This window comes from Serinus canaria, chromosome Z (assembly GCF_022539315.1).
Source record: "Serinus canaria isolate serCan28SL12 chromosome Z, serCan2020, whole genome shotgun sequence".
NCBI classification, from domain to species: Eukaryota; Metazoa; Chordata; class Aves; order Passeriformes; family Fringillidae; genus Serinus; species Serinus canaria.
The window spans coordinates 56,764,252-56,787,265 of record NC_066343.1 but is presented as its reverse complement, the minus strand read 5'-3'; the positions used below and the strand labels follow the sequence as shown (position 1 = coordinate 56,787,265).

The following is a 23,014-nucleotide window of genomic DNA, read 5'->3' as shown; positions in this document are numbered from 1 at the left end:
AACCAGATGAATATGGAGCAGAGGGGAATGCTAAGCCTGATTTGGAAAGAATCCTTTAGAAATTCAGGGTCCAGATGGTCAACTGCATCTCAAGCCCGGCTAATGCTGGTACACAGATATGCTTTGTCAGACAACAACAAACACATGCCTGTTCTGGTTCAGGGGTGAGTGTGTGAAGCACTTCCCAGTACAGAAGGCAGCAAGGCAGCAAATACTGACGCAGCCACTGCTGCAGTGGTTCCTCACTGTAAAGCTGCTGCCATCTGCCCCAACTCCACTGTGACTCTGGGCTGTACCAGAGGCTCCCATTCCCCACTGCTCTCTGAAGAGACTGCTGCCTTGTCATCCTTATGGGTACAACCACAGAAGGCTCATGTGATAACGACTGATAAGCACTCTCCAGCTACGCTTCTTAGATAAAAAATCCTTTACTCTTCTCCTTATACAAACATATTTTCAGCTGCTGGTAAATTTTGCAAATCTTCATTTGTTTGGAGTGAGGTTTCCCTTAACAGATGTGGACTTCAAACTGAATTTTTGGGATACAGGTTAGCCAAAGAGTTCAGTTAATATTGAAAAAGCAATAAGAAAATTTCCATAAGTGGAGCACATAGGAATGAGCTTTTAACTATCTTTGCAAATATTCCTAAATAATAAAAGGTTCTCCCAAGAGACTTCTCCAGGCTGAACAATAATACAGAAGAAAACCTGAAAATAAACCCATAGACACTGTCCCAAGGCAGAAAATGCAGATGAAACTGCTGATCATATCTGCTTTCTTTCCCTTCTTTTCTCTTTGCGAATCATCTGCACAGGAGTAACTTACAGTAGGAGTCCTAAAATTTTGCTACAGTCTCATGTTTTACCTGCATTTTGCTTTCAAAGATTTAAATTTAAATTAGCATGGGCTGGCTGTGCAACGTGTCACAATCTGACACTGGTTTATACTTCTTCATATCTAGTTCCATGTAAAATCTTGTCATGCAACTGGCTTCATTGAAACATTTAGAATTATCTAGTTAATTTCATGAATGGATTCATATGACAAATTATTTTAGCTTTATGCTACTTTTAAAATAGACTATTTGCAATTTGATAATTTATATGGTTTTGTATAAGCTCTTTTACTGAATTTTATTAGTAAAAGTATAACTGAATTCCAAAATTACTGTTTGACAGTGGATGACTTAGAAATCTGAATGATGAGAAAATGGGTTTAAATAGCAATTAGGGAAAAAATAATAATAAGAAGAAAACCTATAAATTGCTATAAATTGTCATTCTGTCATAGTATGTCTTCCTAATCACTTGTCCTTTAATTCAGTCACTAGTGCATATCTGATCATCACACAGTACAGCTTACTTTAAAACATTTTCAGTGTATGTCAGCAAGAATTTGCACATAAATTGGTACCTGTAAGCTTTGGTTCTTCAATAGTAGGGTTCAGATTTGGGCTCAGATTTTTCTCACTCAGTGATATATCTGCATGCTGTATGTTTGTGTGTATGTATTTATATTTTTACAGTCTGTCTGTTCATGGAATAACTCTCTCAAACAACATACTTTCAGATCTTCTAAGGAATCACCAATCAAAATTTTTAAATTCTTATTTAATGCATATGTCAAAAAATTCCCTGAAGCAGAATGATAATATTTTTTTCCCCACATGAGAAAACAACTTTATCCAAACTGAAGTACCTATGCAATATTGAATAGTTAGATATATAATGGTGTAAATCAAATCAATAACAGACTAAGAAAATACAAAGTGCTGAAAAAATTGATGAACATTAAGTTGTCATGGTTTATCCCTATGGTAAACAGACAAAAACCTGCAGGCTTTAATATAAATATACTGCAAGGTACAAAAGCAGGCAGAAGATGCATTCTTCAAACATTTCTCTGTGAGCATCCGAAATGCATTACTAACCCAAAGCAAGGAACTGTATTAGTACCTAATTCCAAGCAGACAACTCTACTGAAAGCCATTAACTTAACTTCTCCTTTAAACTTGAATATATTTTGTGCTGTTTCCTTTTTTGCTATCTCTATATGTTGTAAACATAAACAATATGTGAGCTCATATACAGCTTCCCATGCAAAGTCTCAATCCAGTGTTTAACTCACAGTTTTCTTAAGTCTTTTTACAAAAAACTCCTAGAGCAAACTTGCAGCAAGTCAACTGAAGCAGAGAACAGGTTGTGGAGCCACACCTCTGGGGACTCTCAGGTCAGCTGCAGACTTTGCCCAAAGCACTCACATACAAATTTTGTGCAAAGCATGCAGTAGGTTCCCCTGGCAGTGTGCATCCCACATGTGCAGTCCTTGCTCTGGGGAGAGCATTTCCTTTTACCTGTAGGGTTTTCTTCATGGGCATGCCCTTCTTTGGACATCTAGAAGGCTGTTGGCTGGGGAGGACCTGCCTTTCCAAGCAAGCAAAGAGCAGCTGACCAGGAAGCTGGTCAGCTGGCATAGGAAGCAGTCTGAGAAGTCACCCAGACAAAAGGCAACACAGCAGCTTTATAAGTAAACTCACCAGACAGACCTGAACTTCCAAAAGCCAAGAAAAGTGTGGCTGGGGCATAAGTTTGAAGCCTGGGCATATGATCCACTACAGGACCTACAAACGTGTTTCCTGGCACTGTACTAGCCCTGCCAGCTAGCCTGATCTGGAAGGTAGGACCTGGTGAGGCCTGTTCCCAGTAGGAAGAACAGACAAGAATTCACTGTGTCTGTCTCCCCCAGCAATTACTGTCCTAGGCTGTTGTTTGACCTTTCAGTACCCTCATCACCAGACTCCAGAGCATACTGACAGACGTGTCAGACTTCATACTACTCTTATTTCACATGCAAGAAATTTTCTGCACAGAAGCATAATTTTCAAAATAATTTTAGATGCTTTTTATGAGGGAGGGGAATATGGGGAGTGGAGAGAGAGATAAATAAACAAATGAAGCCTGAACTGGTTTAGAACCACAAGACACAGAGCTGCATAACATGGGTGACTGCATGCTTCTAAGTTCATAGGGAAATTCATACCTGAATTATTAAGGATTCTAACCTTGCAGTTCTGCAAACAGATCTCAGCTTTAAAAAGAAAAAAAAAAGTCACAAGAGCAAAATATAAGCAATACTTTACTTTTTATCAGCAAAGTAACATTATAACTCTAAGTTGTCCACTTGCAGCAAACCATGACCATGAAAGAGCAAATTCCAGACAGCATAAATATGGTTTTTTCCCCAGAACAGGCCGTCCTAACACTAATACAACTGATATGCTATATTGCTTCGTATCTCTGAAAGGGGAAACTTCAATGAGCCATTGGAAAACCTTCCAAGTTTAAAGAGCATCCTCAATGAAGAGATGACTATTTAAACTAATGCTCAGCATAGTTTAGATAGATCAAGAGTATCTAAACCCAGGGATTATATTAAAAAGCTTAGAATCATAGCCATTCTAAGGACTGGGAAGTACTTAGAATGATTTTATCACATGTTAATAACAGAGTTTGAAGGTGGTATTTTGCTCTTAGCTGCAATAAGAGTCATAAAAGGCAGAATTAAGAATCAGCTGAAGCTAGAGGAAATAAGCAATTCTTCCTTTGTTGAAACAGCACATTCAGAAAGAAGATAATATAAGAAAAGTCTTTTATCCATAAACATCACCTTCAAATTTCTCAGTCTAACACATTGCAAAGTAGGCATTTCCTGGTTTATTTTCTACCTTTTACCTTAACCTTTTCCTTCTCTACCAAGTATGCTAATGAATGTTGCTAAACAGCCTATAGGAGGCTTTTTTTTCCCCTTTCTACTCTTGCTGAATTTTCCTATTGCACTGCAAACCTGGACATAGGAGACTTCATCCCATTGCAGTAACTCTTTTCTAGTGCTCCATTTTCCCTGTATTTTATTTTCATTATTTCTCTTGCACAGAAAAAACACTAGACTTCTGATCATTCTGCATTGCCTTTTTTGTGAACACCAGTATTATCACTATCTCTTCCTATGGGTTATCCTATACACTAGTATTCCCACAGCTATGCCCACGAAAAAAGCAATTCAATCTGAATATTGAATAAAGGGCCTTTGAGTTATTTCTGTGAGAAGACTTCAGGAAATTACTGTAATGACCACAATTTATGTTTAAAGATTTTGTTTTGCCATTGGAAGCAACTGTCTTCATACAAAATAAACTTGAAGAGATTATTCAGAGGAACAGATGCATTTCAAAGTAGAGATTTATGTTTAAATAAAAATTCCCCACAAAATCAATCAAGAGGACATTAGGTATATATTCCTATAACTTTTAATTTTAATTACAATCAAAGCGTATTGATAACTGGTCTTTTCAGGACTCAGCTAATTGTTTCATTTACTGTATACACACATGCTGAGCTATATCCACTAACTGGGAATCTATTATAAAAAAGGTTAGTGATTAACAACTTCCCCTCGCTTCGTAATTAAATATCTTGATACGAAGCATCCATATGGAGATAACAGAGGCAAATTACAGGATGTTCCTGAAGATCAAGGGCTGCACACTTCTAGAAATTTCATATACAAAAAGGCTGGAGAAAGGCCAGTTGTTTTAATGGTCAGAAATAGGTGGATGTACAAATGCATTTCTGTCAGACACCACGTTTCACCACAAGTGCCTGGGACATCACAGATCTCACCATCTGTTTGCATGGATGAGCCACAGATGTTCAAACCTCCACATGAGCTGAGTCCAGAAGCTGCATATAGTGTTCAGATTCTGAAAAGTGGAAATATTAAAAAACTCAGCCCTTGATTTAATTTTAAGAGGTTTTTCAATGATAATTTTCATTTTATAGATTTTCTTTGTGTAAGTGATGGTTTGTGCTCATAAATATCTAATCACCACACTAATTTTATATCAATGTATTCATGTACTGAGTGTAAAGAAAGTAGAAAATTCATTCTCATACAAATATACCTTCTTTTCTATACCAATTTACTTCTGAAGCCAGAAAGAAGAGACAGAAAGACAGGAATCAGTGCAGACTCCTTGGCTACAAATTAATGAAACCACAAACTTTGACATCAATGCCCAGAACTCAAAGAGTTTAGGGAGAAGATCCGTAGATAATAAGATATGAAACGGACAGATTACACTTGAACATCTTAACTGTTACATATTCATTTTAAAGTAGAATATTTTTTTTTTTATTCAGGTTGAATGAAATTTTATATTCAAAGATTAAAAACAGCAAGCAAAATCAGCATCCAAAAAATTCTATTTTTAATTGTGCATGTAAATTGTTGTATATGTAAAGCCACATGCTAACTCTTGCTTGGGTGTTAATCATCATAAATTATCACATGTAGTACTTCAAATAGTGTAGAAGGAAATACATAAGGGCACTTAATGTTAAAAAAGGGCCCATGTGTTCAAATTTCTAAGATAAAATTAAAAAAACACTTTTATTTTTAATTGCATTTGCAACATGTGGTACCTTATGGGAAATATCTTTATCACCGAATCCTGATTGAGACACATATTGAAATTCTTCATAGGAAGATCAGCTGAGAATTGCTTTCCCCTGCTGTGTCAGACATTTATATACTGCAGTCAAATGCAATTTTTCTTAACTAACCAGAAAAGATTTGGGAGAACTGCTCAGGATAGCTACAAACGCAGACAAACATAGATTTGATTAATCACACTTCACAGCATGCACATCCCTTATGTTCTCAAAGTTCTGGTTTACCAGTGAAACGGAGTATAAAACAGCTTTCAAGCTTTGTCAGCTCAATTTATACAGCAGAGTCCCTTTATTCCATCTATATCCTTTTCTGTCACGGGCCATAAAGCCACCTTCTTCCACTTCAGTTCCTATCTTACCCTCAGACCACATTCAAACACACATCAAATACAATTTTTGCCATCCACACTTTAATAAAAATTTTATACACAGCTAACGTTGTACATACAATACATATAATACACAAAAAGCTGGTTTTTTCCCTTTAGCTTTTCAAATCCATTACTAAACTAAAATAATTTCATTTTTTTATTTTGGCAAACTACAAAATATGGACTTACAGTCCTTACTCAAGAGCCTATGACCATGAATATTCAAAAATATTTTGATCTGCTTTGTCAGAACTAGAGACATAAATGAGATTGTATTTAGAATATGATGCATCAAGAAAGCTAACAGACTGTCTACAGGCTGAAATCCAGATTCCAGGCTACAGCAAGGTTGTTAAGCTTTGCTAGCTTTCCAAATCATCATGACAGGTAAAACTTGCTAGCAACTTATTTAATGTAAAAGACACCATCATTTCTCATTCAGAGAACAGCAAGTTCCAGCGAGCCCTGAGTGAACAGCATGTTCTCTGCACACAAGCCAGGAGCTATGCTACTCGGGCAGAATGTTTGTGTTACTGCCTGAAAATGTAAATACATCTGTATTCTACTTTGGGTAAGAATACTTTCATTCAAGCAGAGCAAGCAGGGACACAGGAAAAGAGAATTACTTTTTCAGATGAACAAAACTCAAATCTTGACACAAAAAAACCAAAGCAATTCTGTTCTTGATCCTGAGAATGCAAATACCTGCAAATAATAAGACCTTTCCATGTCTATACAAATGTAAATTCTCACCTACTATGAACATCCACACATTCATCTTTGAGGTATATTTTATTATCAGTGAGTTCACTGCATAACTATCATACACAAAGTGACTACAAAGACAAAATTACAGAAGGAAGCCAAGAGCTGGTTTCTTAATATGACTTAGAGACTTTTTCTTTTCCCCTCACATTGCATCACATGCTTTACTATAAGTCAACATTTTAAAGATACTTTTAAGGTACTGGTTAGAACAGCTGATTTTCATTTCAATGTTCCCTGTTATTCCCTTTGGTTTCTTCTAAATATGATAGGAACTCACTTGTTTTTCCTTCTAGTTCTCCTTCTTTCCTCTCTCTCTGCCCTCCTCACACTTTTCAATCTGCTGGATGACCTATCAGAACATACAGACATCAAATATGTAGGTTTATACTGTTTTAAGAGGATACAAGGCATTATTGCACTTTCTTGCTTGTTTCCATGACCAGTCAAATTCTTAATGATCATCCAGGAAGAGGGCAAAACATTTTCCAGTAAAAAAGAAAAGAAATAAGAAATATTTTTTAATCTTAACCAATTTGTTTCTTTTTCAAGCTCTGAAATAATATTTATAGAGTGCATAATTAATTTAGAAATTCTAAGAGACCACTGTAAATGAGAGAAGAAAAGGTTCAGTATACATTTGGCTAAGCAAAATTCTTTATAGTTTCTTGTGAATACAAAATTTCTATAATGTTTTGTATGATAGGTTACAACATAGAACCATGACAATACAGTCACATAAATACATTCTACTTTAAACAAAAAGTATTTTATATCTGTTAAACTGAGGTATGCAGGAATATTTGTTTCAAAAGTCGCTTAATATTTTAAACAAAATTACAAAGCTATAGGAATAGCAGCAGAAGGTCCTGTCTGATCCTCTACTAACTTTGACCAGTGCTTAATTCCCAAGGCTGCCATGAATTATTGAATATGGGCTAACTGTTGCTGACATGGACATTTGCACTCACATGGAAAACACCAGATCTTCAAGGGGAGTTTATTTTTATAAGTTTTTTCAAGTTATGTAAAGCATTTCTTAACCTTAAGTTTAAGAAGACTAACACACATGAATTTTACTTGCTTCAGCTATACACCAATGCAAACAAAAAAGACAGAAGGACATAAGCTAGGTACTATGTAAAAGCTATAACTTCTGGCGTCTTCTTTTTGAAGTTAAACTCCCTTGCATTTATAAAGAGCCCCTGGCATGTCTTAAACAAGGCTGCAAATCTGAGCCTCTCTTCTAAACACTTGAGAAAACTTTTCCAGAGAGTTCTAAAACTCTAGATATCTAGCCTTCCTAAAGTAGATGTAAAATATTGCAAGAATCATTTCACGTGAGAGAAGACAAAAAATTTCTTTTAAGTAGCATCAGAGGCCCTGAGCTATGAATTATGGGAGCCTCTAGACAAGAAGCAGTAAAATGTTCAGTGCAAGCTAATTCTGGTCAAATTAGCTTTGGCACAATGCACCTATAATGCTTCTTGGATCAAACATGTGTCCTAATGTGGACCTTCACTGCCTCAGGCCTTGGCTACAGATATGAATAATACAACACCATATTGCAAATATATTCCAGAATTTCATTCCTTCTTTAGCTGCTGACCTGCTCTGACTTGCCCAAGGTTATGTTTAAGTTGTGCACATACCCATCCTGTGCCTACCACCCTGTTTAGCTCATAATCTCATAAGGGCAAGGACTTCCTTTCACTACTTGTTTGAACAGCATCCAGCACAACAGGACTTTGAACCAGCCTGAAGGCACTGCTTGTGATATGTTAGATTTCAAATAGCACATCCAGAATTCTGTCTCAATACAGTTTCAGCTGGAAACATGGTATTAACAGAATTGTTAGCAGTCCATGTGTTTGGCAACAGCGCATTGCTCACCTTAAGATCACAGCAAATACAGCATCATGGGAAACTCACTTAAACTTGCCAGTTTTTTTCCACAGTCCCTCTTTTTTGTTGAGCACAGATGTAAAGTAGCAATGCTCAGAGCTAAATAGCCTGACTATATGAAAAAAATTATCCTGGCAGAAATAACTTCCATTCAGATGAGACATGACAAGTCATGTGGCTGTTCAGACTACAATACTACATTCTCCAAGTTTAATGTCCCACCAACTTAATTCCTTGTGCATCACATAAGTCAGAGGAACTCTGCTGAGACCAGGTTACATGTCTAAGAGAATTTTGGATTCTTATTTCCTATTCCATAAATATCATAGGAATTATTACTTTATAATGTAGTTCATGATCTCATTTAATGTATATTATTTCAGACAAACTGATTTCACTGTGCTTTAGATTTATTACCAAGCAGAGTAGCATATCTACTGCTTTATATGACCATTATGATAAGTTGGCAAAAGTTACCTCTATTGTCAGTACAAGCAAACCCCTTGTTAAATTTCATAAAGACATTTAGAGGAGGTAAGCTATTCACTTTGTTGATCCACATCTAACAAAAATATTTGAGGCAGAGAAAACATAGTGTTCACTTTCAGTTTCTGATGGTCACTTTTATCTTGCAAGCATCTGGGCATTACAATGCAAGACATGCAAGCAGCAATATTGCTAAAATTACATTTCTGTTTTTCTGTTCCAGGGTCAAAAAAAATTTCTTTGCTAGCAAAAAAAGATATATAGAGAAGTTTTACAAGGGTATTTTTATATACCCAGGAGAAATAACATATATTAGAATGAGCAAGGCAGCTGTCTGAAGAATATTTACTATTTAAAGTTATTTAGTCACACAATTCTATCTGAAAAGTGAAGTCAAAAATGAAAACTAATAAGAAAGAGCATAAGCTTATATATTGCTAGCAGAATGTCTGTGCTTCTTCATATAACCCAGGCTATTTACCAGCAAACACTAGCTTTATTACACTACACAGCAAAGTGACATTTCCAGTGGGAAAAAAAAGCAACCTGGAAAGTTCTTTGAGTAGACATGAGTTTATGTTTATAGCAATGAATGATCTTATAGCATTTATGAGAGAAGTGTAGAGTGTTACCTTAGTAGCTTTCTAATTTCTGACTTCAATCTGTTGCTCTATTGTTTTAAACCTGAGTTGTGCAGAGGTAACACTTGATAATCTCAGGAAACCAACAAGGGATTTACTGTGATAACTCCATCTGATTAAACCACAGGTCCTGTACAGCATTTCCCACAGGTTTCCAGTTCACTGTGGGTAGAATTTCCTTTTAAAAGTCTGAACTCCAACATGCTGTCATTTTGCCTGCCACAAAAAAAAAAAAAAAAGAAAAAAAAAAGAAAAAAAAAAGCCTCTACAAATTAAGGAAAACATCACAGCACTTAAAAAAGGGGTGGGGGAGGGAGGGGGGACAGGGGAGGGTATTAAACCTTGCAGTTGTTAACACTATCCTGCCTTTTACTGATGTCTGTTCTTTTTAGAGGAAAAGGGGCGAGTATGAAAGGAGTAAGGATTCTCTATCCTATTACAAGTTCAGAATCATGTGCTTTCCTTCATTAGTTCTACCACAATTGCTAGTATATAGTATTCTTGAAAATGAGAGACATGCCACATGCATTAATTAGGCACAAATAAGGTGTAATGCAACACCACTATATTTTATAGAAGAATAAAATCTATGGGGCAAACCAGTCTATTTCAGACATGCGTGAACACCAAACACACTGACCACATGTAACATCATGTTTCAAACCTAGCAAGAGAAGAGCTACAAAGTTTGCTTACCTGATCTTAGACAGCACAGAATCTCAAATGTTAGCTGCCAGCGAACTACTTCCTAAACACAAGCATTCTTGTTTACAGTATGTAATTAACAGAGTAGAAAAAGTCAAAATTACTCACAGAGTCCTGGCGATGCAATAGCAAACTATCTAAGACAGGAAATTCCAATGCAATATTATAGAACGAGTAGAAATAAACATGCATAAAGTCAGGAACTGACAGGCCTCTGGATTACTGCAACCGTAGGAATCATGCTCATGCATGCTGGGCTATAATTTATGAAACAGAGCCCAGGAAACAACCAATCGCTCAGCTTCTCCTAACAAGTCCAACTGGCTATGAAAAGCTGGAAGTGCTGCACAGAACAATGAAGAGGAGCTATCCCACATATTAATCTGCTTATCTGGGATTGCCTTCTGTGTAGAGAGAGGGAAGCATGTAAAAAGGAGAGGGGAAAACAAAGGAAAATCACAATTTCATTTGTTAAAAGAACAGGGTAAATTCCAGTCAACATGAAAATCCTCCATTGCAGTCTGATGGCTAGTACTGTAGTCAAATATTTGTAGCATCTGCTAAAACATTTCAGAAGACCACCATCTTCTTTAGCAGTGATTATCTTTCACAATACTGACAAAAAACTATAAAACTGGATTTATATTTCTTATGCAATTGTTTCATGTTCTGGTGCTGTTAATTTAAAGCTACATCTAAATGTGAAACATCCTTCCTTAAAATCTGATTAGAGTAAGATTATTCTTTTTACAGATGGCAGGTGGCTTCAGTGCATTAACAAGCCATTCTTCCTGGAAAGCCATCTGCATGGTCCTCGGATTTAAGATTTAAAAGACCATCATTTACAAAAAAGAGGCACAATAGAATGTGTCTTACTGAAGACACATTATTAATTTTTATAAGCAAGGAAAAAAAAAAATTAAACAATGGGAACAGACCAGAAATTGCATTTTACAGCTTATGGAGCCGAAGTTGTTCTTCCTGGGACATTCCATGGTTTCAAAATCTGGGTTTAACCAATTTGAAATTAACATTATTTTGATTTTTTTTCTGACAAATAACTTTAATGAAGTGCTTTAGATTAAGAGAAAGTAATTTATTTTTAAAATTAATATTAAATATTTTACATTAGATAAACATGGAAATATTTATTAATATAGTTTGTTTCATAAAGCAGTGAAAAATAAAATGTACACTTTCATCTAATGAAAAACAGGGAAATCTGTCAAGATAAAATTTGGACCTTACTGAATTATTTTTCTATAAATATGTCCACTGAATTCTCTGTGTTGTTTAAAATTTCTACTACTAAAAAGATAAGAAATTATGCTTAATACATAAAAAGCTATACTTTTTGAAATATGCTGTTGGCCTGTTTATACAGAAATCCTAGTGATACTGAATGAAAATACGGATAACCTGGGGTGACTTTGCATGAATTTGACAAAAATGGAAATCACATAGGTTTGGTTTGTCCATTGTTAAATCCTTTCTAGATTGAATTGTTCTTCATATTCCTTTCCTTTTCTTCTTCCTCTTGCAACCCATACCATAATGATTCCTGAAATCTCCTGGACAAAATGCATTCTATAAAACAAACTCTTGTGTTTGCTGTCATGATAACATACTCAACATATTCTACAGATATTTTGTAGTTTTAGATTCTTTCTCAGAAGACAGCTAGTAGATACAGATGACCACTTGAACCACCTTGTCCTGCTGGGCACCAGAACTTAAATTAGGGAGACAAAAGCCTTTAATCATGTCTTTTTTGCAAATGTAGGCAAAGGCAGGCTCCTCCCCAGTTTTACAGTCTACTATAGTAATCATGAAGTTTTTCAGCACTGCATCCTTTTAAATATGTCTTGATGAACACTTACAATGCAAAAAGGAAAAAAAACAGTATGCTGAATGTTAACAATTTGTAACAGATACTGAAAGTGCTATTCAGTTTTGCTGTTTCTATTAATTAGAAAAAATTCTCAATGTTCCACATATTCTTGAGCAATATGTGAAAGGAATAACTTCATTCCAAGATTCTACAATTACACCAGGACTAAAGAGCAGCCACCTCCAAAGAACAGCATTTGTAAACCAAAAAGCATTGGTGAACTGATTACATAAAAATAGTTTTTAAGAGATAATATTATACAATTTAACCTATCAATTTGAAAATATTCTAGTCACACTTATGGGATGTACAAAATCTTCAGTTATCTATTCATATTCAACATTCTATATTCACCTTGCCACCAGCCCATATGCTATTTGACAAACAAAATGGTTTCACAGGTTTAGAGCTTGAGTTAGTTGCCTTTGCAAGCCATGTCTGATCTGAAGAAGAAAACCCTATAATTTTCAATTTCAGCTCCCTGCTTTCCAAACGTAAGGAAAATAAAGCAACTGCCAGCTGGGTTTTTTTCCATGATGACTGAGGAATAACCTCCTCCAAAGAAAAGCATTTGATAATGAAAGAAGCAAGTGAATATATATACACACATGCTAAAGTGTTTTTTCTCTGATTAATTCAAGTAGCAGTCTGCCTTTCCCCCCAAACAGGCTTCAGAATTGTCCCTTCTACCCAACCACACACTGACTTCAGGAAAGGCTGTGGTTAGAGGGGGGAATGCCTCCCCCACATCCATGTCAAAACACCCTTTTTACACCTTTTGCTTCTTTTAATAACTTTCCCAAATGAAATGCAAATATGTTAGCTCTAAGTCTTTCAGCAAAGGAACCTACCACAACTCTCAGATATATCCTCAAAGAGTGGCAGTTTCTCATTTTGCTTCTCAGGACCACAAAGAATATTAACTCCTACCATTTCCACCGGCACAGGATTTTACATGTAACCTGACACCCACATTCAGTGTTTTGAAAACAAAATTCACTGAGTACCACAAGAAATTGGTACCATTCCCTTACTTGCTGTATAACTGTGGACTGTATCACATTGCCAGTTTACTGTAGTTCAATTTAAAATCAAATAACTTAACTGAAATAATATCTGCACTTGAGAAAAGTCTTCACTGAATAAGGATTGTCTGAGGTAAAGTAATACAGTTAATCCTTCAGTACTTAAGATAACATATCCTCTTTTTCTATCTCGTTAAATTATTCATCTCCATAATAGGAGTTTTCTGCATGTAATTCATTCTTTCTGTACTTGGCTGCCTTTCAGAACTCCCTGATTTATTTTGTTTCTGAGTCTGCCACACTGATATCAACTTCACATCAACTAATAAAGTCAGTACCCTTAAAAGTCATGCATTCGTCTGCCAGTTGCAGTGTTTTAAATGGTTCATCCACAAAGGATTTTTCTTTGCCAAGGTTTGAAATCATTTTGTTAGCTGAAAACCTTTTAAAATGCTGTAGCATACTGCTTAAAGGGAAAACATCAAGCAAGAACGTCAGCATTTATTTGCCTGGAGATTAATCTTTCTGGCAAACTGAAGGGGAATCCCATTTTCATACATTGAAGTGTCTGGGCATAGTAGACCATTCTGGCTAGAAGAGGTAGGCACAGCTTAGGTATGAGTGAGGCAGCTTGGTAGCTACAGCAGTCTTTATGGAAAAGTGCTTATCTCTCCTAGCTCATTTGGGACCTGTGAAAAAAGGGCTGCTTTTCTCAGTGGAAATTAGGTTCTCCAAAAGAAGAATGCACAATTAAGTTAACATGCTGGTTTTGACTGGGTTTAATTTTCTCCATAATAGCTGGCATGTGTTTATATGTGTGGGTTTTTTTGCTAGAAATAGTCTTGATAACCCCGACATATATCAGCTATTGCTGAGCAGAGCCCACACAGCATCAAAAATGTTTCTGCTACTCACCCACCTCACCAGCCAGGAGGCTGGGGGGCACAAGGAGTTACAGGACAGACACAGCTGGGAAGGCTGACCTTCTCTGACCCACAGGATATCCCATTCCATATGGCATTGTGCTCAGCATATAAAGTTGGGGCCAGTAGGAGGAAGGGGGAGGATGATTGGAGTGATGGTGTTTGTTTTCTCAAATCACTGTTAAACATGATGGGGCCCCACTCTTCTGGAGATAGCTGAATGCCTGTCTGCCCTTGGAAAGTGGCTTTCCCTGTTACACTGCCCTTGTGTTAATTCACAAATTTTCTCACTTTTGCTCTTCTGATTTTCTCTCCCATCTTAGTGGGGGGTGAGTGACCAAGTGTGAGAACTCAGCACATCACTCCTGATGTCCAGAGCTACCGAGAGAACCCTTGGGGGGCTCGGGAGCCTTGGAATGTTGCCAAAAGCACTTGGTGGCTTGATTTTGATCCATCTAGGGATGTGCCACCGATGTATGAGGAGATGGAACCTGTGAGAATCACTCGGGTGTGAATGGTGAAGGGAAGACGTAATTATAGGGTAAATCACAGATTTTGGGGTTTTGGTACAGGGGGGTTGTGAAAACAAAATAGAAAAATCAGAGCTTGTCACCAAGCTCTTCTTTCTTCTTCTTGTCGTCCATCTTCTGTAGTAGTGTTGGCACTTGTAAATTAGTCTGAGGTGAGAGTGCACTTGGTGATGAAGGTGATAGGTATTGGGAATAAAAAGTAAATATGATATACGTAGTTTTTGTTATAAAAGACGCCACCGCCACCTTGGGGGTGGTCAGAGTGCCTTTGGCTGCCGTGCTGCTCAGATCCAGATCAGGCAGAGAAGGGACTTTGTAGATATTAAACAATAAACAATTCTGAAGACCGAAAAAACCTGGAGTCCAGACTCATCTTTTGAGGCCCAGCGTGCAAAGAACCATCCTAAGTGTGTGTGGGAGCAGAGACGGACAGCCGAACCCCATAACCAAGCTTAGTTGTCAGCTGCTCTTAAACCATAAAAATTGCATTTCCATATATATAAATTTTCTCAACCCACTTTCAACCCCACAGTGAATTTTGCTGCTCATTCCTTAGGTTTCTTTATTCCTGCAGCTCCAGAAGTGTCTTACTGATGACAAGGGATTTGCAAGCTTAGACACCTGCAGATGTACTTGCTCTCGCAAAGTGCATTTGTGCTTGGCTCTCCTAGGGTTACCTGCAATCCATGACATTCATACAGAAGTAATTGATACCAGCTCATCTCTGTGAGCTAACTATATAAGTTACAAAATCACCCCTTGCAATGCATACATACAATATATGGACGGACAGCCATATTGCTATCACACCCCGCTCTAAAAACAGCAGCAGAACTCTACATGCTGGGGCATTTGAGTAATTGCAGATATGAACAATGGAAGTAGAGATCTACAGACAGGCTACAAGAGAAATTTTGACTCTTTATTCATCTGATTAATCAGCAGGTATAATCTGCTGAATATTACATGGAGAATAAGGTTGCTCTGATACTATTTGGGAACACTGTGTTCTGAATGATGTATAAGCAAGCATACAGTAGTTTAATAAACAAGTTGTTCATGTCTCCAGATGCTGATTTTATTTGATACAGCAGCAATGCCAATAAACACCAGATCATAAAATAATTTTGTACTCTTTGTGGCAGTTTTGTGAAGGAAATCATTTGAACTGCACACAAAGAAACATGGAAAATATGCAAGGAATGGAACATATGATCCATGAATACACATCCTACGTCAGAAGCAAAAGGACTTCATCCAGCATGTAACCTTATAAAGATTTAGTAAGACAGTATACAAAAGAATGTGAAACTCCTGCTTACAGTAAACAAGAACAACCTTTAGTTCAGGTTACATTATGTGTCTACAAAAAACAAGCTGAAGAAACACTGCACACATAGCAAATTTTTTGGGAAATAAATAAATAAATAGTTTATTAAATTGTGCATGAATTCATTTAGGAAACCAAGTATTCATCTGTACTACTGTTTCACATGCACATGAAAAAGCTCAGCCAGTGCTAAAGAAGCTACTAGATACCCAGTTAATTGGCAAATTCAATAGGAAAACCATATAAGCCATTTTGAGTTCTGCATAGAGGGAGAACAGAGTTGTACACTTTGGCTGTATTACTAGCATGCCTTAAGCCTGCATAAAATATATTGTTTTATACACATGTGCTTGTACTTTGCTCAGAATGGAGATACTTTAAGACCCTCAAAGAAATTCTAAACCAATTTGGTATTTAGTAAATATCTTTATTTCAGTAGCTCAACCAAGAAGTTACTGATTTTTTTAATAGAACAGTTGCACAAAGCCAGACTGACGAATTCAGCCCAATGGCCCAGATTTGAAAGTGAGCTATATAGGATACTTAGTGGAAGACATGTCCACCATCTCCATCTCCAAGAAATAGAAAGTATGGATAGAAAAGAATAAAAAGAAAGCAAATAGGTTTTATTATAAGCATCCTTTTTCTTTTAATAAAGCCTAGATATAAAATTCATTTCACATACAGAGAATTGAAACACACACACTCTATACTATACCTATTAAAAATTATAGGAGTGTAGAACTCTTCTCAGTTTAACATATGTTGAGGGAGACACAATATTTAGCAACTTTTCACGTGATCACTGACTCTGGAATTGAATTCCATCTTCTGACTCTTACTTCAGAATTTAAGCCACAAGACACCCATTTCCATCCCTACTTACTGCAGCAAGTTATAGCTTAAAAACTACCTAGGAGGCCACGAGGTTGTATAAACTACTTCTGTCAGACTGAATATCCTGCATAGGTAGGATCAGCTTTATGCTTTCAAAGTTGTGTTACCTATATCCCAGAGGAGCAATGATGAAAGACTGTTAAATCTCATTTGTCTGCTGGAAAGCAGTCACGTTTAGAGCAATGAAAGGCTGGAGGCAAGGGAAATCAGTTCACCCACAAAGGCTGGTACATGAAGGGAGTAAAGTAACAAAACTATTCCAGAAAGAGGAGAAGGTATGGGGACAACATTAGAAGTCTCATTAGCTGCAGACAAACAGACTTGTACAGCTCCACAGGAAGCTTGATTCAAGGAACAGGCTCACAGAAGACAGATATGTATAAAAAAAAATTGTTTTCACTTAGACATATTCTTTCTCCTACAAAGGTAAGAAATAAAGATAAAGAGATCGAAGAGAAACTCCATAATCTGGAGGACTAATTTTCTCCATAGTAACTAGTAACATCTGGTCAGGAATGAAGAAACTATCTCCAAGATACTAAGAGAGCATGTCTTTAAAGAATGATAAACCTTATGCTCAGACATATGCCAGATAAGCTATGAAAGCAGCTAAATTAAGTTCAGAACATAGCAGACCCAATCTGTTTGCTACCCTGTTGACAAACCTTGTAAATATCCAGCTGGGGAAGCCCTACAAAGCTTCTTCTTTCTTACTCCCAGGAAAATCTGATTGTACTAGAACTTGTTTGCATTGACAACCAATCTAGGCACAAGAAAGTTTTAAAATGACAGCTGTCCAGTTAGGCACAAAATTGATGCATTCAAGTCCCAGAAGGAAGGAAATTTGGAGCCCTTTGGGAAGGGATTGCAGCAGTGTTAGAAACTAGCTATAAAACTGTAAAACCTGTCCTTTCCAACTTCTGAGACTGGATTTTAGAAACTGTAGTGTTTTGGATTCTGAGAGGAGACTTTTCTTGATAGAAGGAAAGCGATTTGTACATTACTTCCCAAGTTTATACTCTGAAAAAACCACTGTGCACCACATCTGCCACTCTAAAACTTCCATCATGGTTAGACAGCTCTGACAGTTGCTGGTCTACACAGCAGAGTAAGCACAGAAGCACAGTTACCATTTAAAGATATTACTGACAAGACCAGGAACTTGGATGGATGTTTCACTGAGGCTAAGCACTGGCACTCATGGAGTGAGACTGAATACTGTAGAATGAACCCTGCCATTATCTCTCCTCCTATCTTAAGCTGGGAATATCAGGCTTTTCTTTCCTTGCTCCCAGTTGGGAAGCAAGGAAAAATAGAAATATTTGAACTACTTGTTATATGTTGATCTCCTATAAATAGAACCAGGTACAAAAGAGTGGGGAAGATTAAACCATATTTTCTGCCTAGTGCAATTCCCAGAGGTGGTATGAGTCAGGAGATGCATGCAGAGTAATATTAGCAGCAGAGAAAAAAATAAAATACTTTCTGAGACCCCCACTAAGTCACTGTGAGACAGAAGGGAGAAGTTCAAGGCTGTCAGTAAGAAAATAAAGTTACAAGTCAATGAAGAAGAGGAGGGGAATAAAAAACAGTCTGCATTTTTACCTTTTTTGGGAGCCCCACAAGTTCAATGGTAGAAACAAATTTGTAGGGGGCTGGACTATTGCCCCAGTCTCTCTTTTCAACCCCTCTGGCAGTCTCAGATATTCTCAGTGAAGCAGCAGCTGTCACTCTGGCAGCAGCAGTGTGAACCCAGCTCACTGAGTTCACATGTGCAGTTATTTTAGCACATTGCCGTTTTCTTTCTTCTCAAAAAAAAAAAAAAAAACCAAAAACTGGCAATTAAATACTTTGGATAGCTCAGCTGGTCCTGGATAAGATTTGAGTGAGTAGGAAAAAAAGCCCTAAACAAAACAGTTCTCTCAGTCCTGGTATTCTTTTTCTCAAACAAATGTTGTGAACAAGGATGTAAGAGATTTAAGAGTTTTCTCTCTGGTGGGAAAATATTAGGCAATCAAGTTGTAAGCAGAGCAGGTCACACCGTTGGTTGCAAAACACTAACTGAAAACAATTGTCTGAAGAGCATGAAACAGTTTTTTAGAACTACCAGAGTCATCTTTACACCACAATCAAATTTTATAAGTCTGTGACAGGCAAAACAATGCTGGCTCTTCCTTTCAACCTTTCTTCTCTCTTGCTCTGCTCATAAAAAGCCTGCAAGCTGAGTTATGGTTTAAAGCACATTCTGCTCAATTCATCCTTCTTTTAAGTCATCACAGTGTATTCCCTGTCTAGGCATAGATCATACGCCGCCTTTTCTGGAGGTTTTTAACTCATATAGAGTTGAAAACTTCGGAGAGAATGCTTGAACATTCTGTGTCTTCTTAAAATGATCCCAAAAAGAGGCAATGTCTTTCTGTCTTCCTAAGTCAGTTTCAATAAATTTGTAAATATCATCACCTTGACTGTTGTGTATGGTTCTGGGCCCCACAATTTAAGGCCATTAAAGTACTCAAATGCATCCAGAGGAAAGCAAGAAAACTGGTGAGAGGGCTGGGAAGAATGTCTTACAAGTAGGAGCTAAGGATTTCTGGCTCGTCTAGTTTAGATTCAAGGAGATTGAGGGACGGCCTCATTGCTGTCTACTCTTCCTGAGAAAAGGAACTTGAGACACAGGTGCTGATTTCTTCTCCCTGGTGTCCAGAAAGGCTGTGGAGTCTTCATTTTTAGAGAGATTCAAAAACACCTGAATACACTCCTGGGTAGCATGCCCTGGGGGATCCTGCTTGAGAAGAGAGAGTATGTACTAGTTGATCTCCAGTGTTCCCTTTGAATCTTACCAATTCTGTGATTCTGTGAACTGTGAGAATGCTTCAAAGTTGAGCCAAGACAGGTTTAGACTGTACATTGACAAAAGTTTCCTCAGCAGGAGATTGTTCAAATCCTGGAATAGGCTTCTTGGAAAGTTAGTTGGCGCCCCCAGACTGTCAGTATTTAAGAGGCATTTAGATAAAGCCCTTGAAAATATGCTGCAGCTTTTCCTCAACCCTGAAGTGATCAGACAGTGGGACGGGATGATTGATCACAAAATGACAGAATCATTTATATTGAAAAACACCTCTGGAATCATCAAGTCCCACTGAACACCCCCACACTGTCAACTAGACCATGGCACTGAGTGCTACATCCAGTCTTTCCTTCAACACCTTCAGGGACAGTGACTCCACCACCTACCTGTGCAGCCTATTCCAGTGCTTAATGGTCCTTCCTGTGAAGAAATTATTCCTCGGTCCAGCCTGAACACCCCCTGGCACAGCTTAAGGCTATGTCCTCTCTTCCTGTCACTGGTGGCCTGGGAGAAGAGACTGATGCCCATCTGGCCCCACTGCCTTCATTCAGGCTATTGTAGGGAGTGACAAGGTTTCCCATGAGCCTCCTTTTCTCCAGGATAAACACCCCTAGCTCCCTCAGCCACTCCTCACAGAACTCTCTGCAGACCCTTCCACAGCTCTGTTGCCTTTCTCTGGAGTCACTCTGATATCTCATTGTCCTTCCTGAATTGAGTGGCCCAGAAAAGGGCTCAAAGTGTGGCTTGACCAGTGTCAAGTACAGCAGGAAAATTCTTCCCTAGTCCTGCTCACCACACCATTGCAGATCCAAGCCAGGGTGCCCTGGCCTTCTTGGCCCCTTGAGCACGCCGTGGGTCATGTCCAGCCACTGTCAGCAAGAACCTCCACATCATTTTCTGCTGGGCAGCTTTCCTGCCACTCTTCCCCCTACCTGTAGTTCTGCCTGGCGTCGTTGTGGCTGAAGTATTGGACTTATCACTTGGTCTTGTTAAATGTCACACTGTACATCTTGCCCTATCTATCTGTCTTCTCCAACCCCTCTTTGCAGAGCCTTCCTACTCTTCAGCAGATCGACACTCCTGCTGTACTTTGTGCTGTGAAGTTACTAATTTACTCAATCCTTTCACCATCCAGATCACCAATAAAGGCATCGAACAGGACTGGGCACAACACTAAGCCCTAGCAGACACCACTAGCCACAGTAGAGTTGCAGGTTCCTTCCAGCTGGAACAGTCAGGTCTGTTATATTCTGCAGCAGGTAAAAGCTTTGAAATCACATTAGACTGAAACTTAATTGGTTTCCATAGCAGTGGACAGCTATGTGGTAAGAATGGCCACACACATCAGACTTAAGTTTCAAAGAATTTGGGATCCTCTCTCACATGAGCAATTAGAAAATGCCAATAAAATAGTGAACAGGTGAAAAACATCTCTCCAGAATGCATTTGAGCTCTTCAACAACTGGTGGATCAGCAATGCACTGAGACAAATCATCGTGGATTATAATAACTCCCAGTTAATTATTTTCTTCCAGTATTTAATTGTCACACTTTAAATCCACATAAGCCTTAAGCGCTTACCAGAACTTGCTAGAAAGAAGGCCACAGTTTAACTAGACCAAATTAAAACCCATGTCTTTTAGTTCCAAATGCAATACCTTACCCAAAGGTCAGCTGATGATTCCCAGTTTTTCTATTTGAAGATGTAACAAATAATTGTTCCTTATTTTTCTCTCTTATTATATTGTAGACATCAATTCTACTCCTCCACCATCCATTCTCCTGACAAGTGCTGGTCTCTTTAGTCATTTCTCATGTGGAAGCCATCCCAATATTCTCTATATGGCTACACTACCAACTTCTATATTGGCATAACAATATTCTTTTCATAGTAAATTGCTATATATCTTATACTGAAGGGGAAAATATCCTATCCATCAAACAATTTACGTCTACTTGTACACTTTCTAGAACTGAAAAAGGTTCTCATCCATCCTCATTCTCTCCCCACTTATATCAGAGTGGGATGGCCAAAACCAGGACATTCCTTCTTCTACAGTAATAAAATCATAGAAAAGCCTCTTGCTGCACTGTGTCTGTCAGAATTTTTGATTTACACTGAAGGACCAGCAATTTGAATCACAGATAGAAGGACTTTTATTTCTAACTGAAGATCACTTCCAGAAATTCCATGTATTTCTCTTTTTAATCTTGAAATAAGTAATTTACCAGCTACATCACTACTGCTAATGTTGTTGAGTGTGATCTTTTTGATAGATTTTTTTCAGTGCTTTAATTGTTTTTCCCTGTTAGCGTAAGTTGCTTTGGCAAGCAAGGCAGCAGTCTTAATAGTTGTCTTTCTTGTGCTATCAGTTTCTCAACCATCCTTGTGATAAACTTCTTTTTTAGATGTTATTAAATTCATCAAAGGTTATTAAGTTCCTGGATTCAGTGTTGTTCATTTTAGAGAGAGTGTACTAGCCAAAGTCTCGCAAAACTGTTGAATTCTCTGAGATTCTTCAGTTGTTGATGGAACTGAAATCTGTTCATCCCACTTGGGAGACAGAATAATGACTAGTTTTGTTTTATTGTCACATACAGTGAAAACTTGACCTTTGCATTTGAGCGCAGGTTGAGTGGGAGAAATTAGTCTTCAGGGCATCTGTGTAATCAGCCCCTAAAAGAAATTTGAAGCTTTAGCAGCAAGGAAGACCATTGTTTAAGTCTGGTAGTAAAACTTTAACCCTGTTTCACATAGCACGATAAGCTATTTGACAGTAGACACTGGAAGTGCAGGCACCAGTCTGATCTTTATAGAGTTGGATGAGTTCAAAAATTACTAGTTGAAACTGTTATTTGAAGTTGAAGAACAAACAAGTTGAGGGATGTGATGAAAACCCTTTCAATTTCACATAACTAACACAAGACATTCAACTAAATTTAAGAAAGTAATTTCATACACATTAATTTAAAAATTCTAAGCTGTTATTTAAGAATGAACCGCCGCTTAAAATAGTTCTTTGGCCTTTAAGATTCTATATCTGGCTGACCTGTTTAAGATGGTATCTCTCCATTGCAAATTCTCTCTCCTTGGTAAATATATGTAAATAATTTCATTTCCTTAAAAAAATTATGACAGAGCAATCATTTCCTTTTGTACATCTTTTAGCTTCATGTGATAAAACT

The 23,014-nt window shown here is 37.6% G+C and overlaps 2 protein-coding genes across 2 annotated transcripts in view; one reads left to right on the top strand and one right to left on the bottom strand.

The window, feature by feature from the left end:
* The window catches only part of LOC127061027 (cAMP-specific 3',5'-cyclic phosphodiesterase 4D-like), a 152,150-nt gene extending 141,555 nt beyond the window's left edge, over positions 1 to 10,595 (bottom strand). Inside the window, exon 1 of the mRNA XM_050986871.1 lies at positions 10,493 to 10,595. The gene's annotated coding sequence lies outside the window, so the exon portion shown is untranslated. The remainder of the gene's footprint in view (positions 1 to 10,492) is intronic.
* Positions 1 to 23,014, top strand: part of LOC127061026 (translation initiation factor IF-2-like) — a 694,470-nt gene that overhangs the window by 461,080 nt on the left and 210,376 nt on the right. The gene's annotated exons all lie outside the window — the stretch shown is intronic.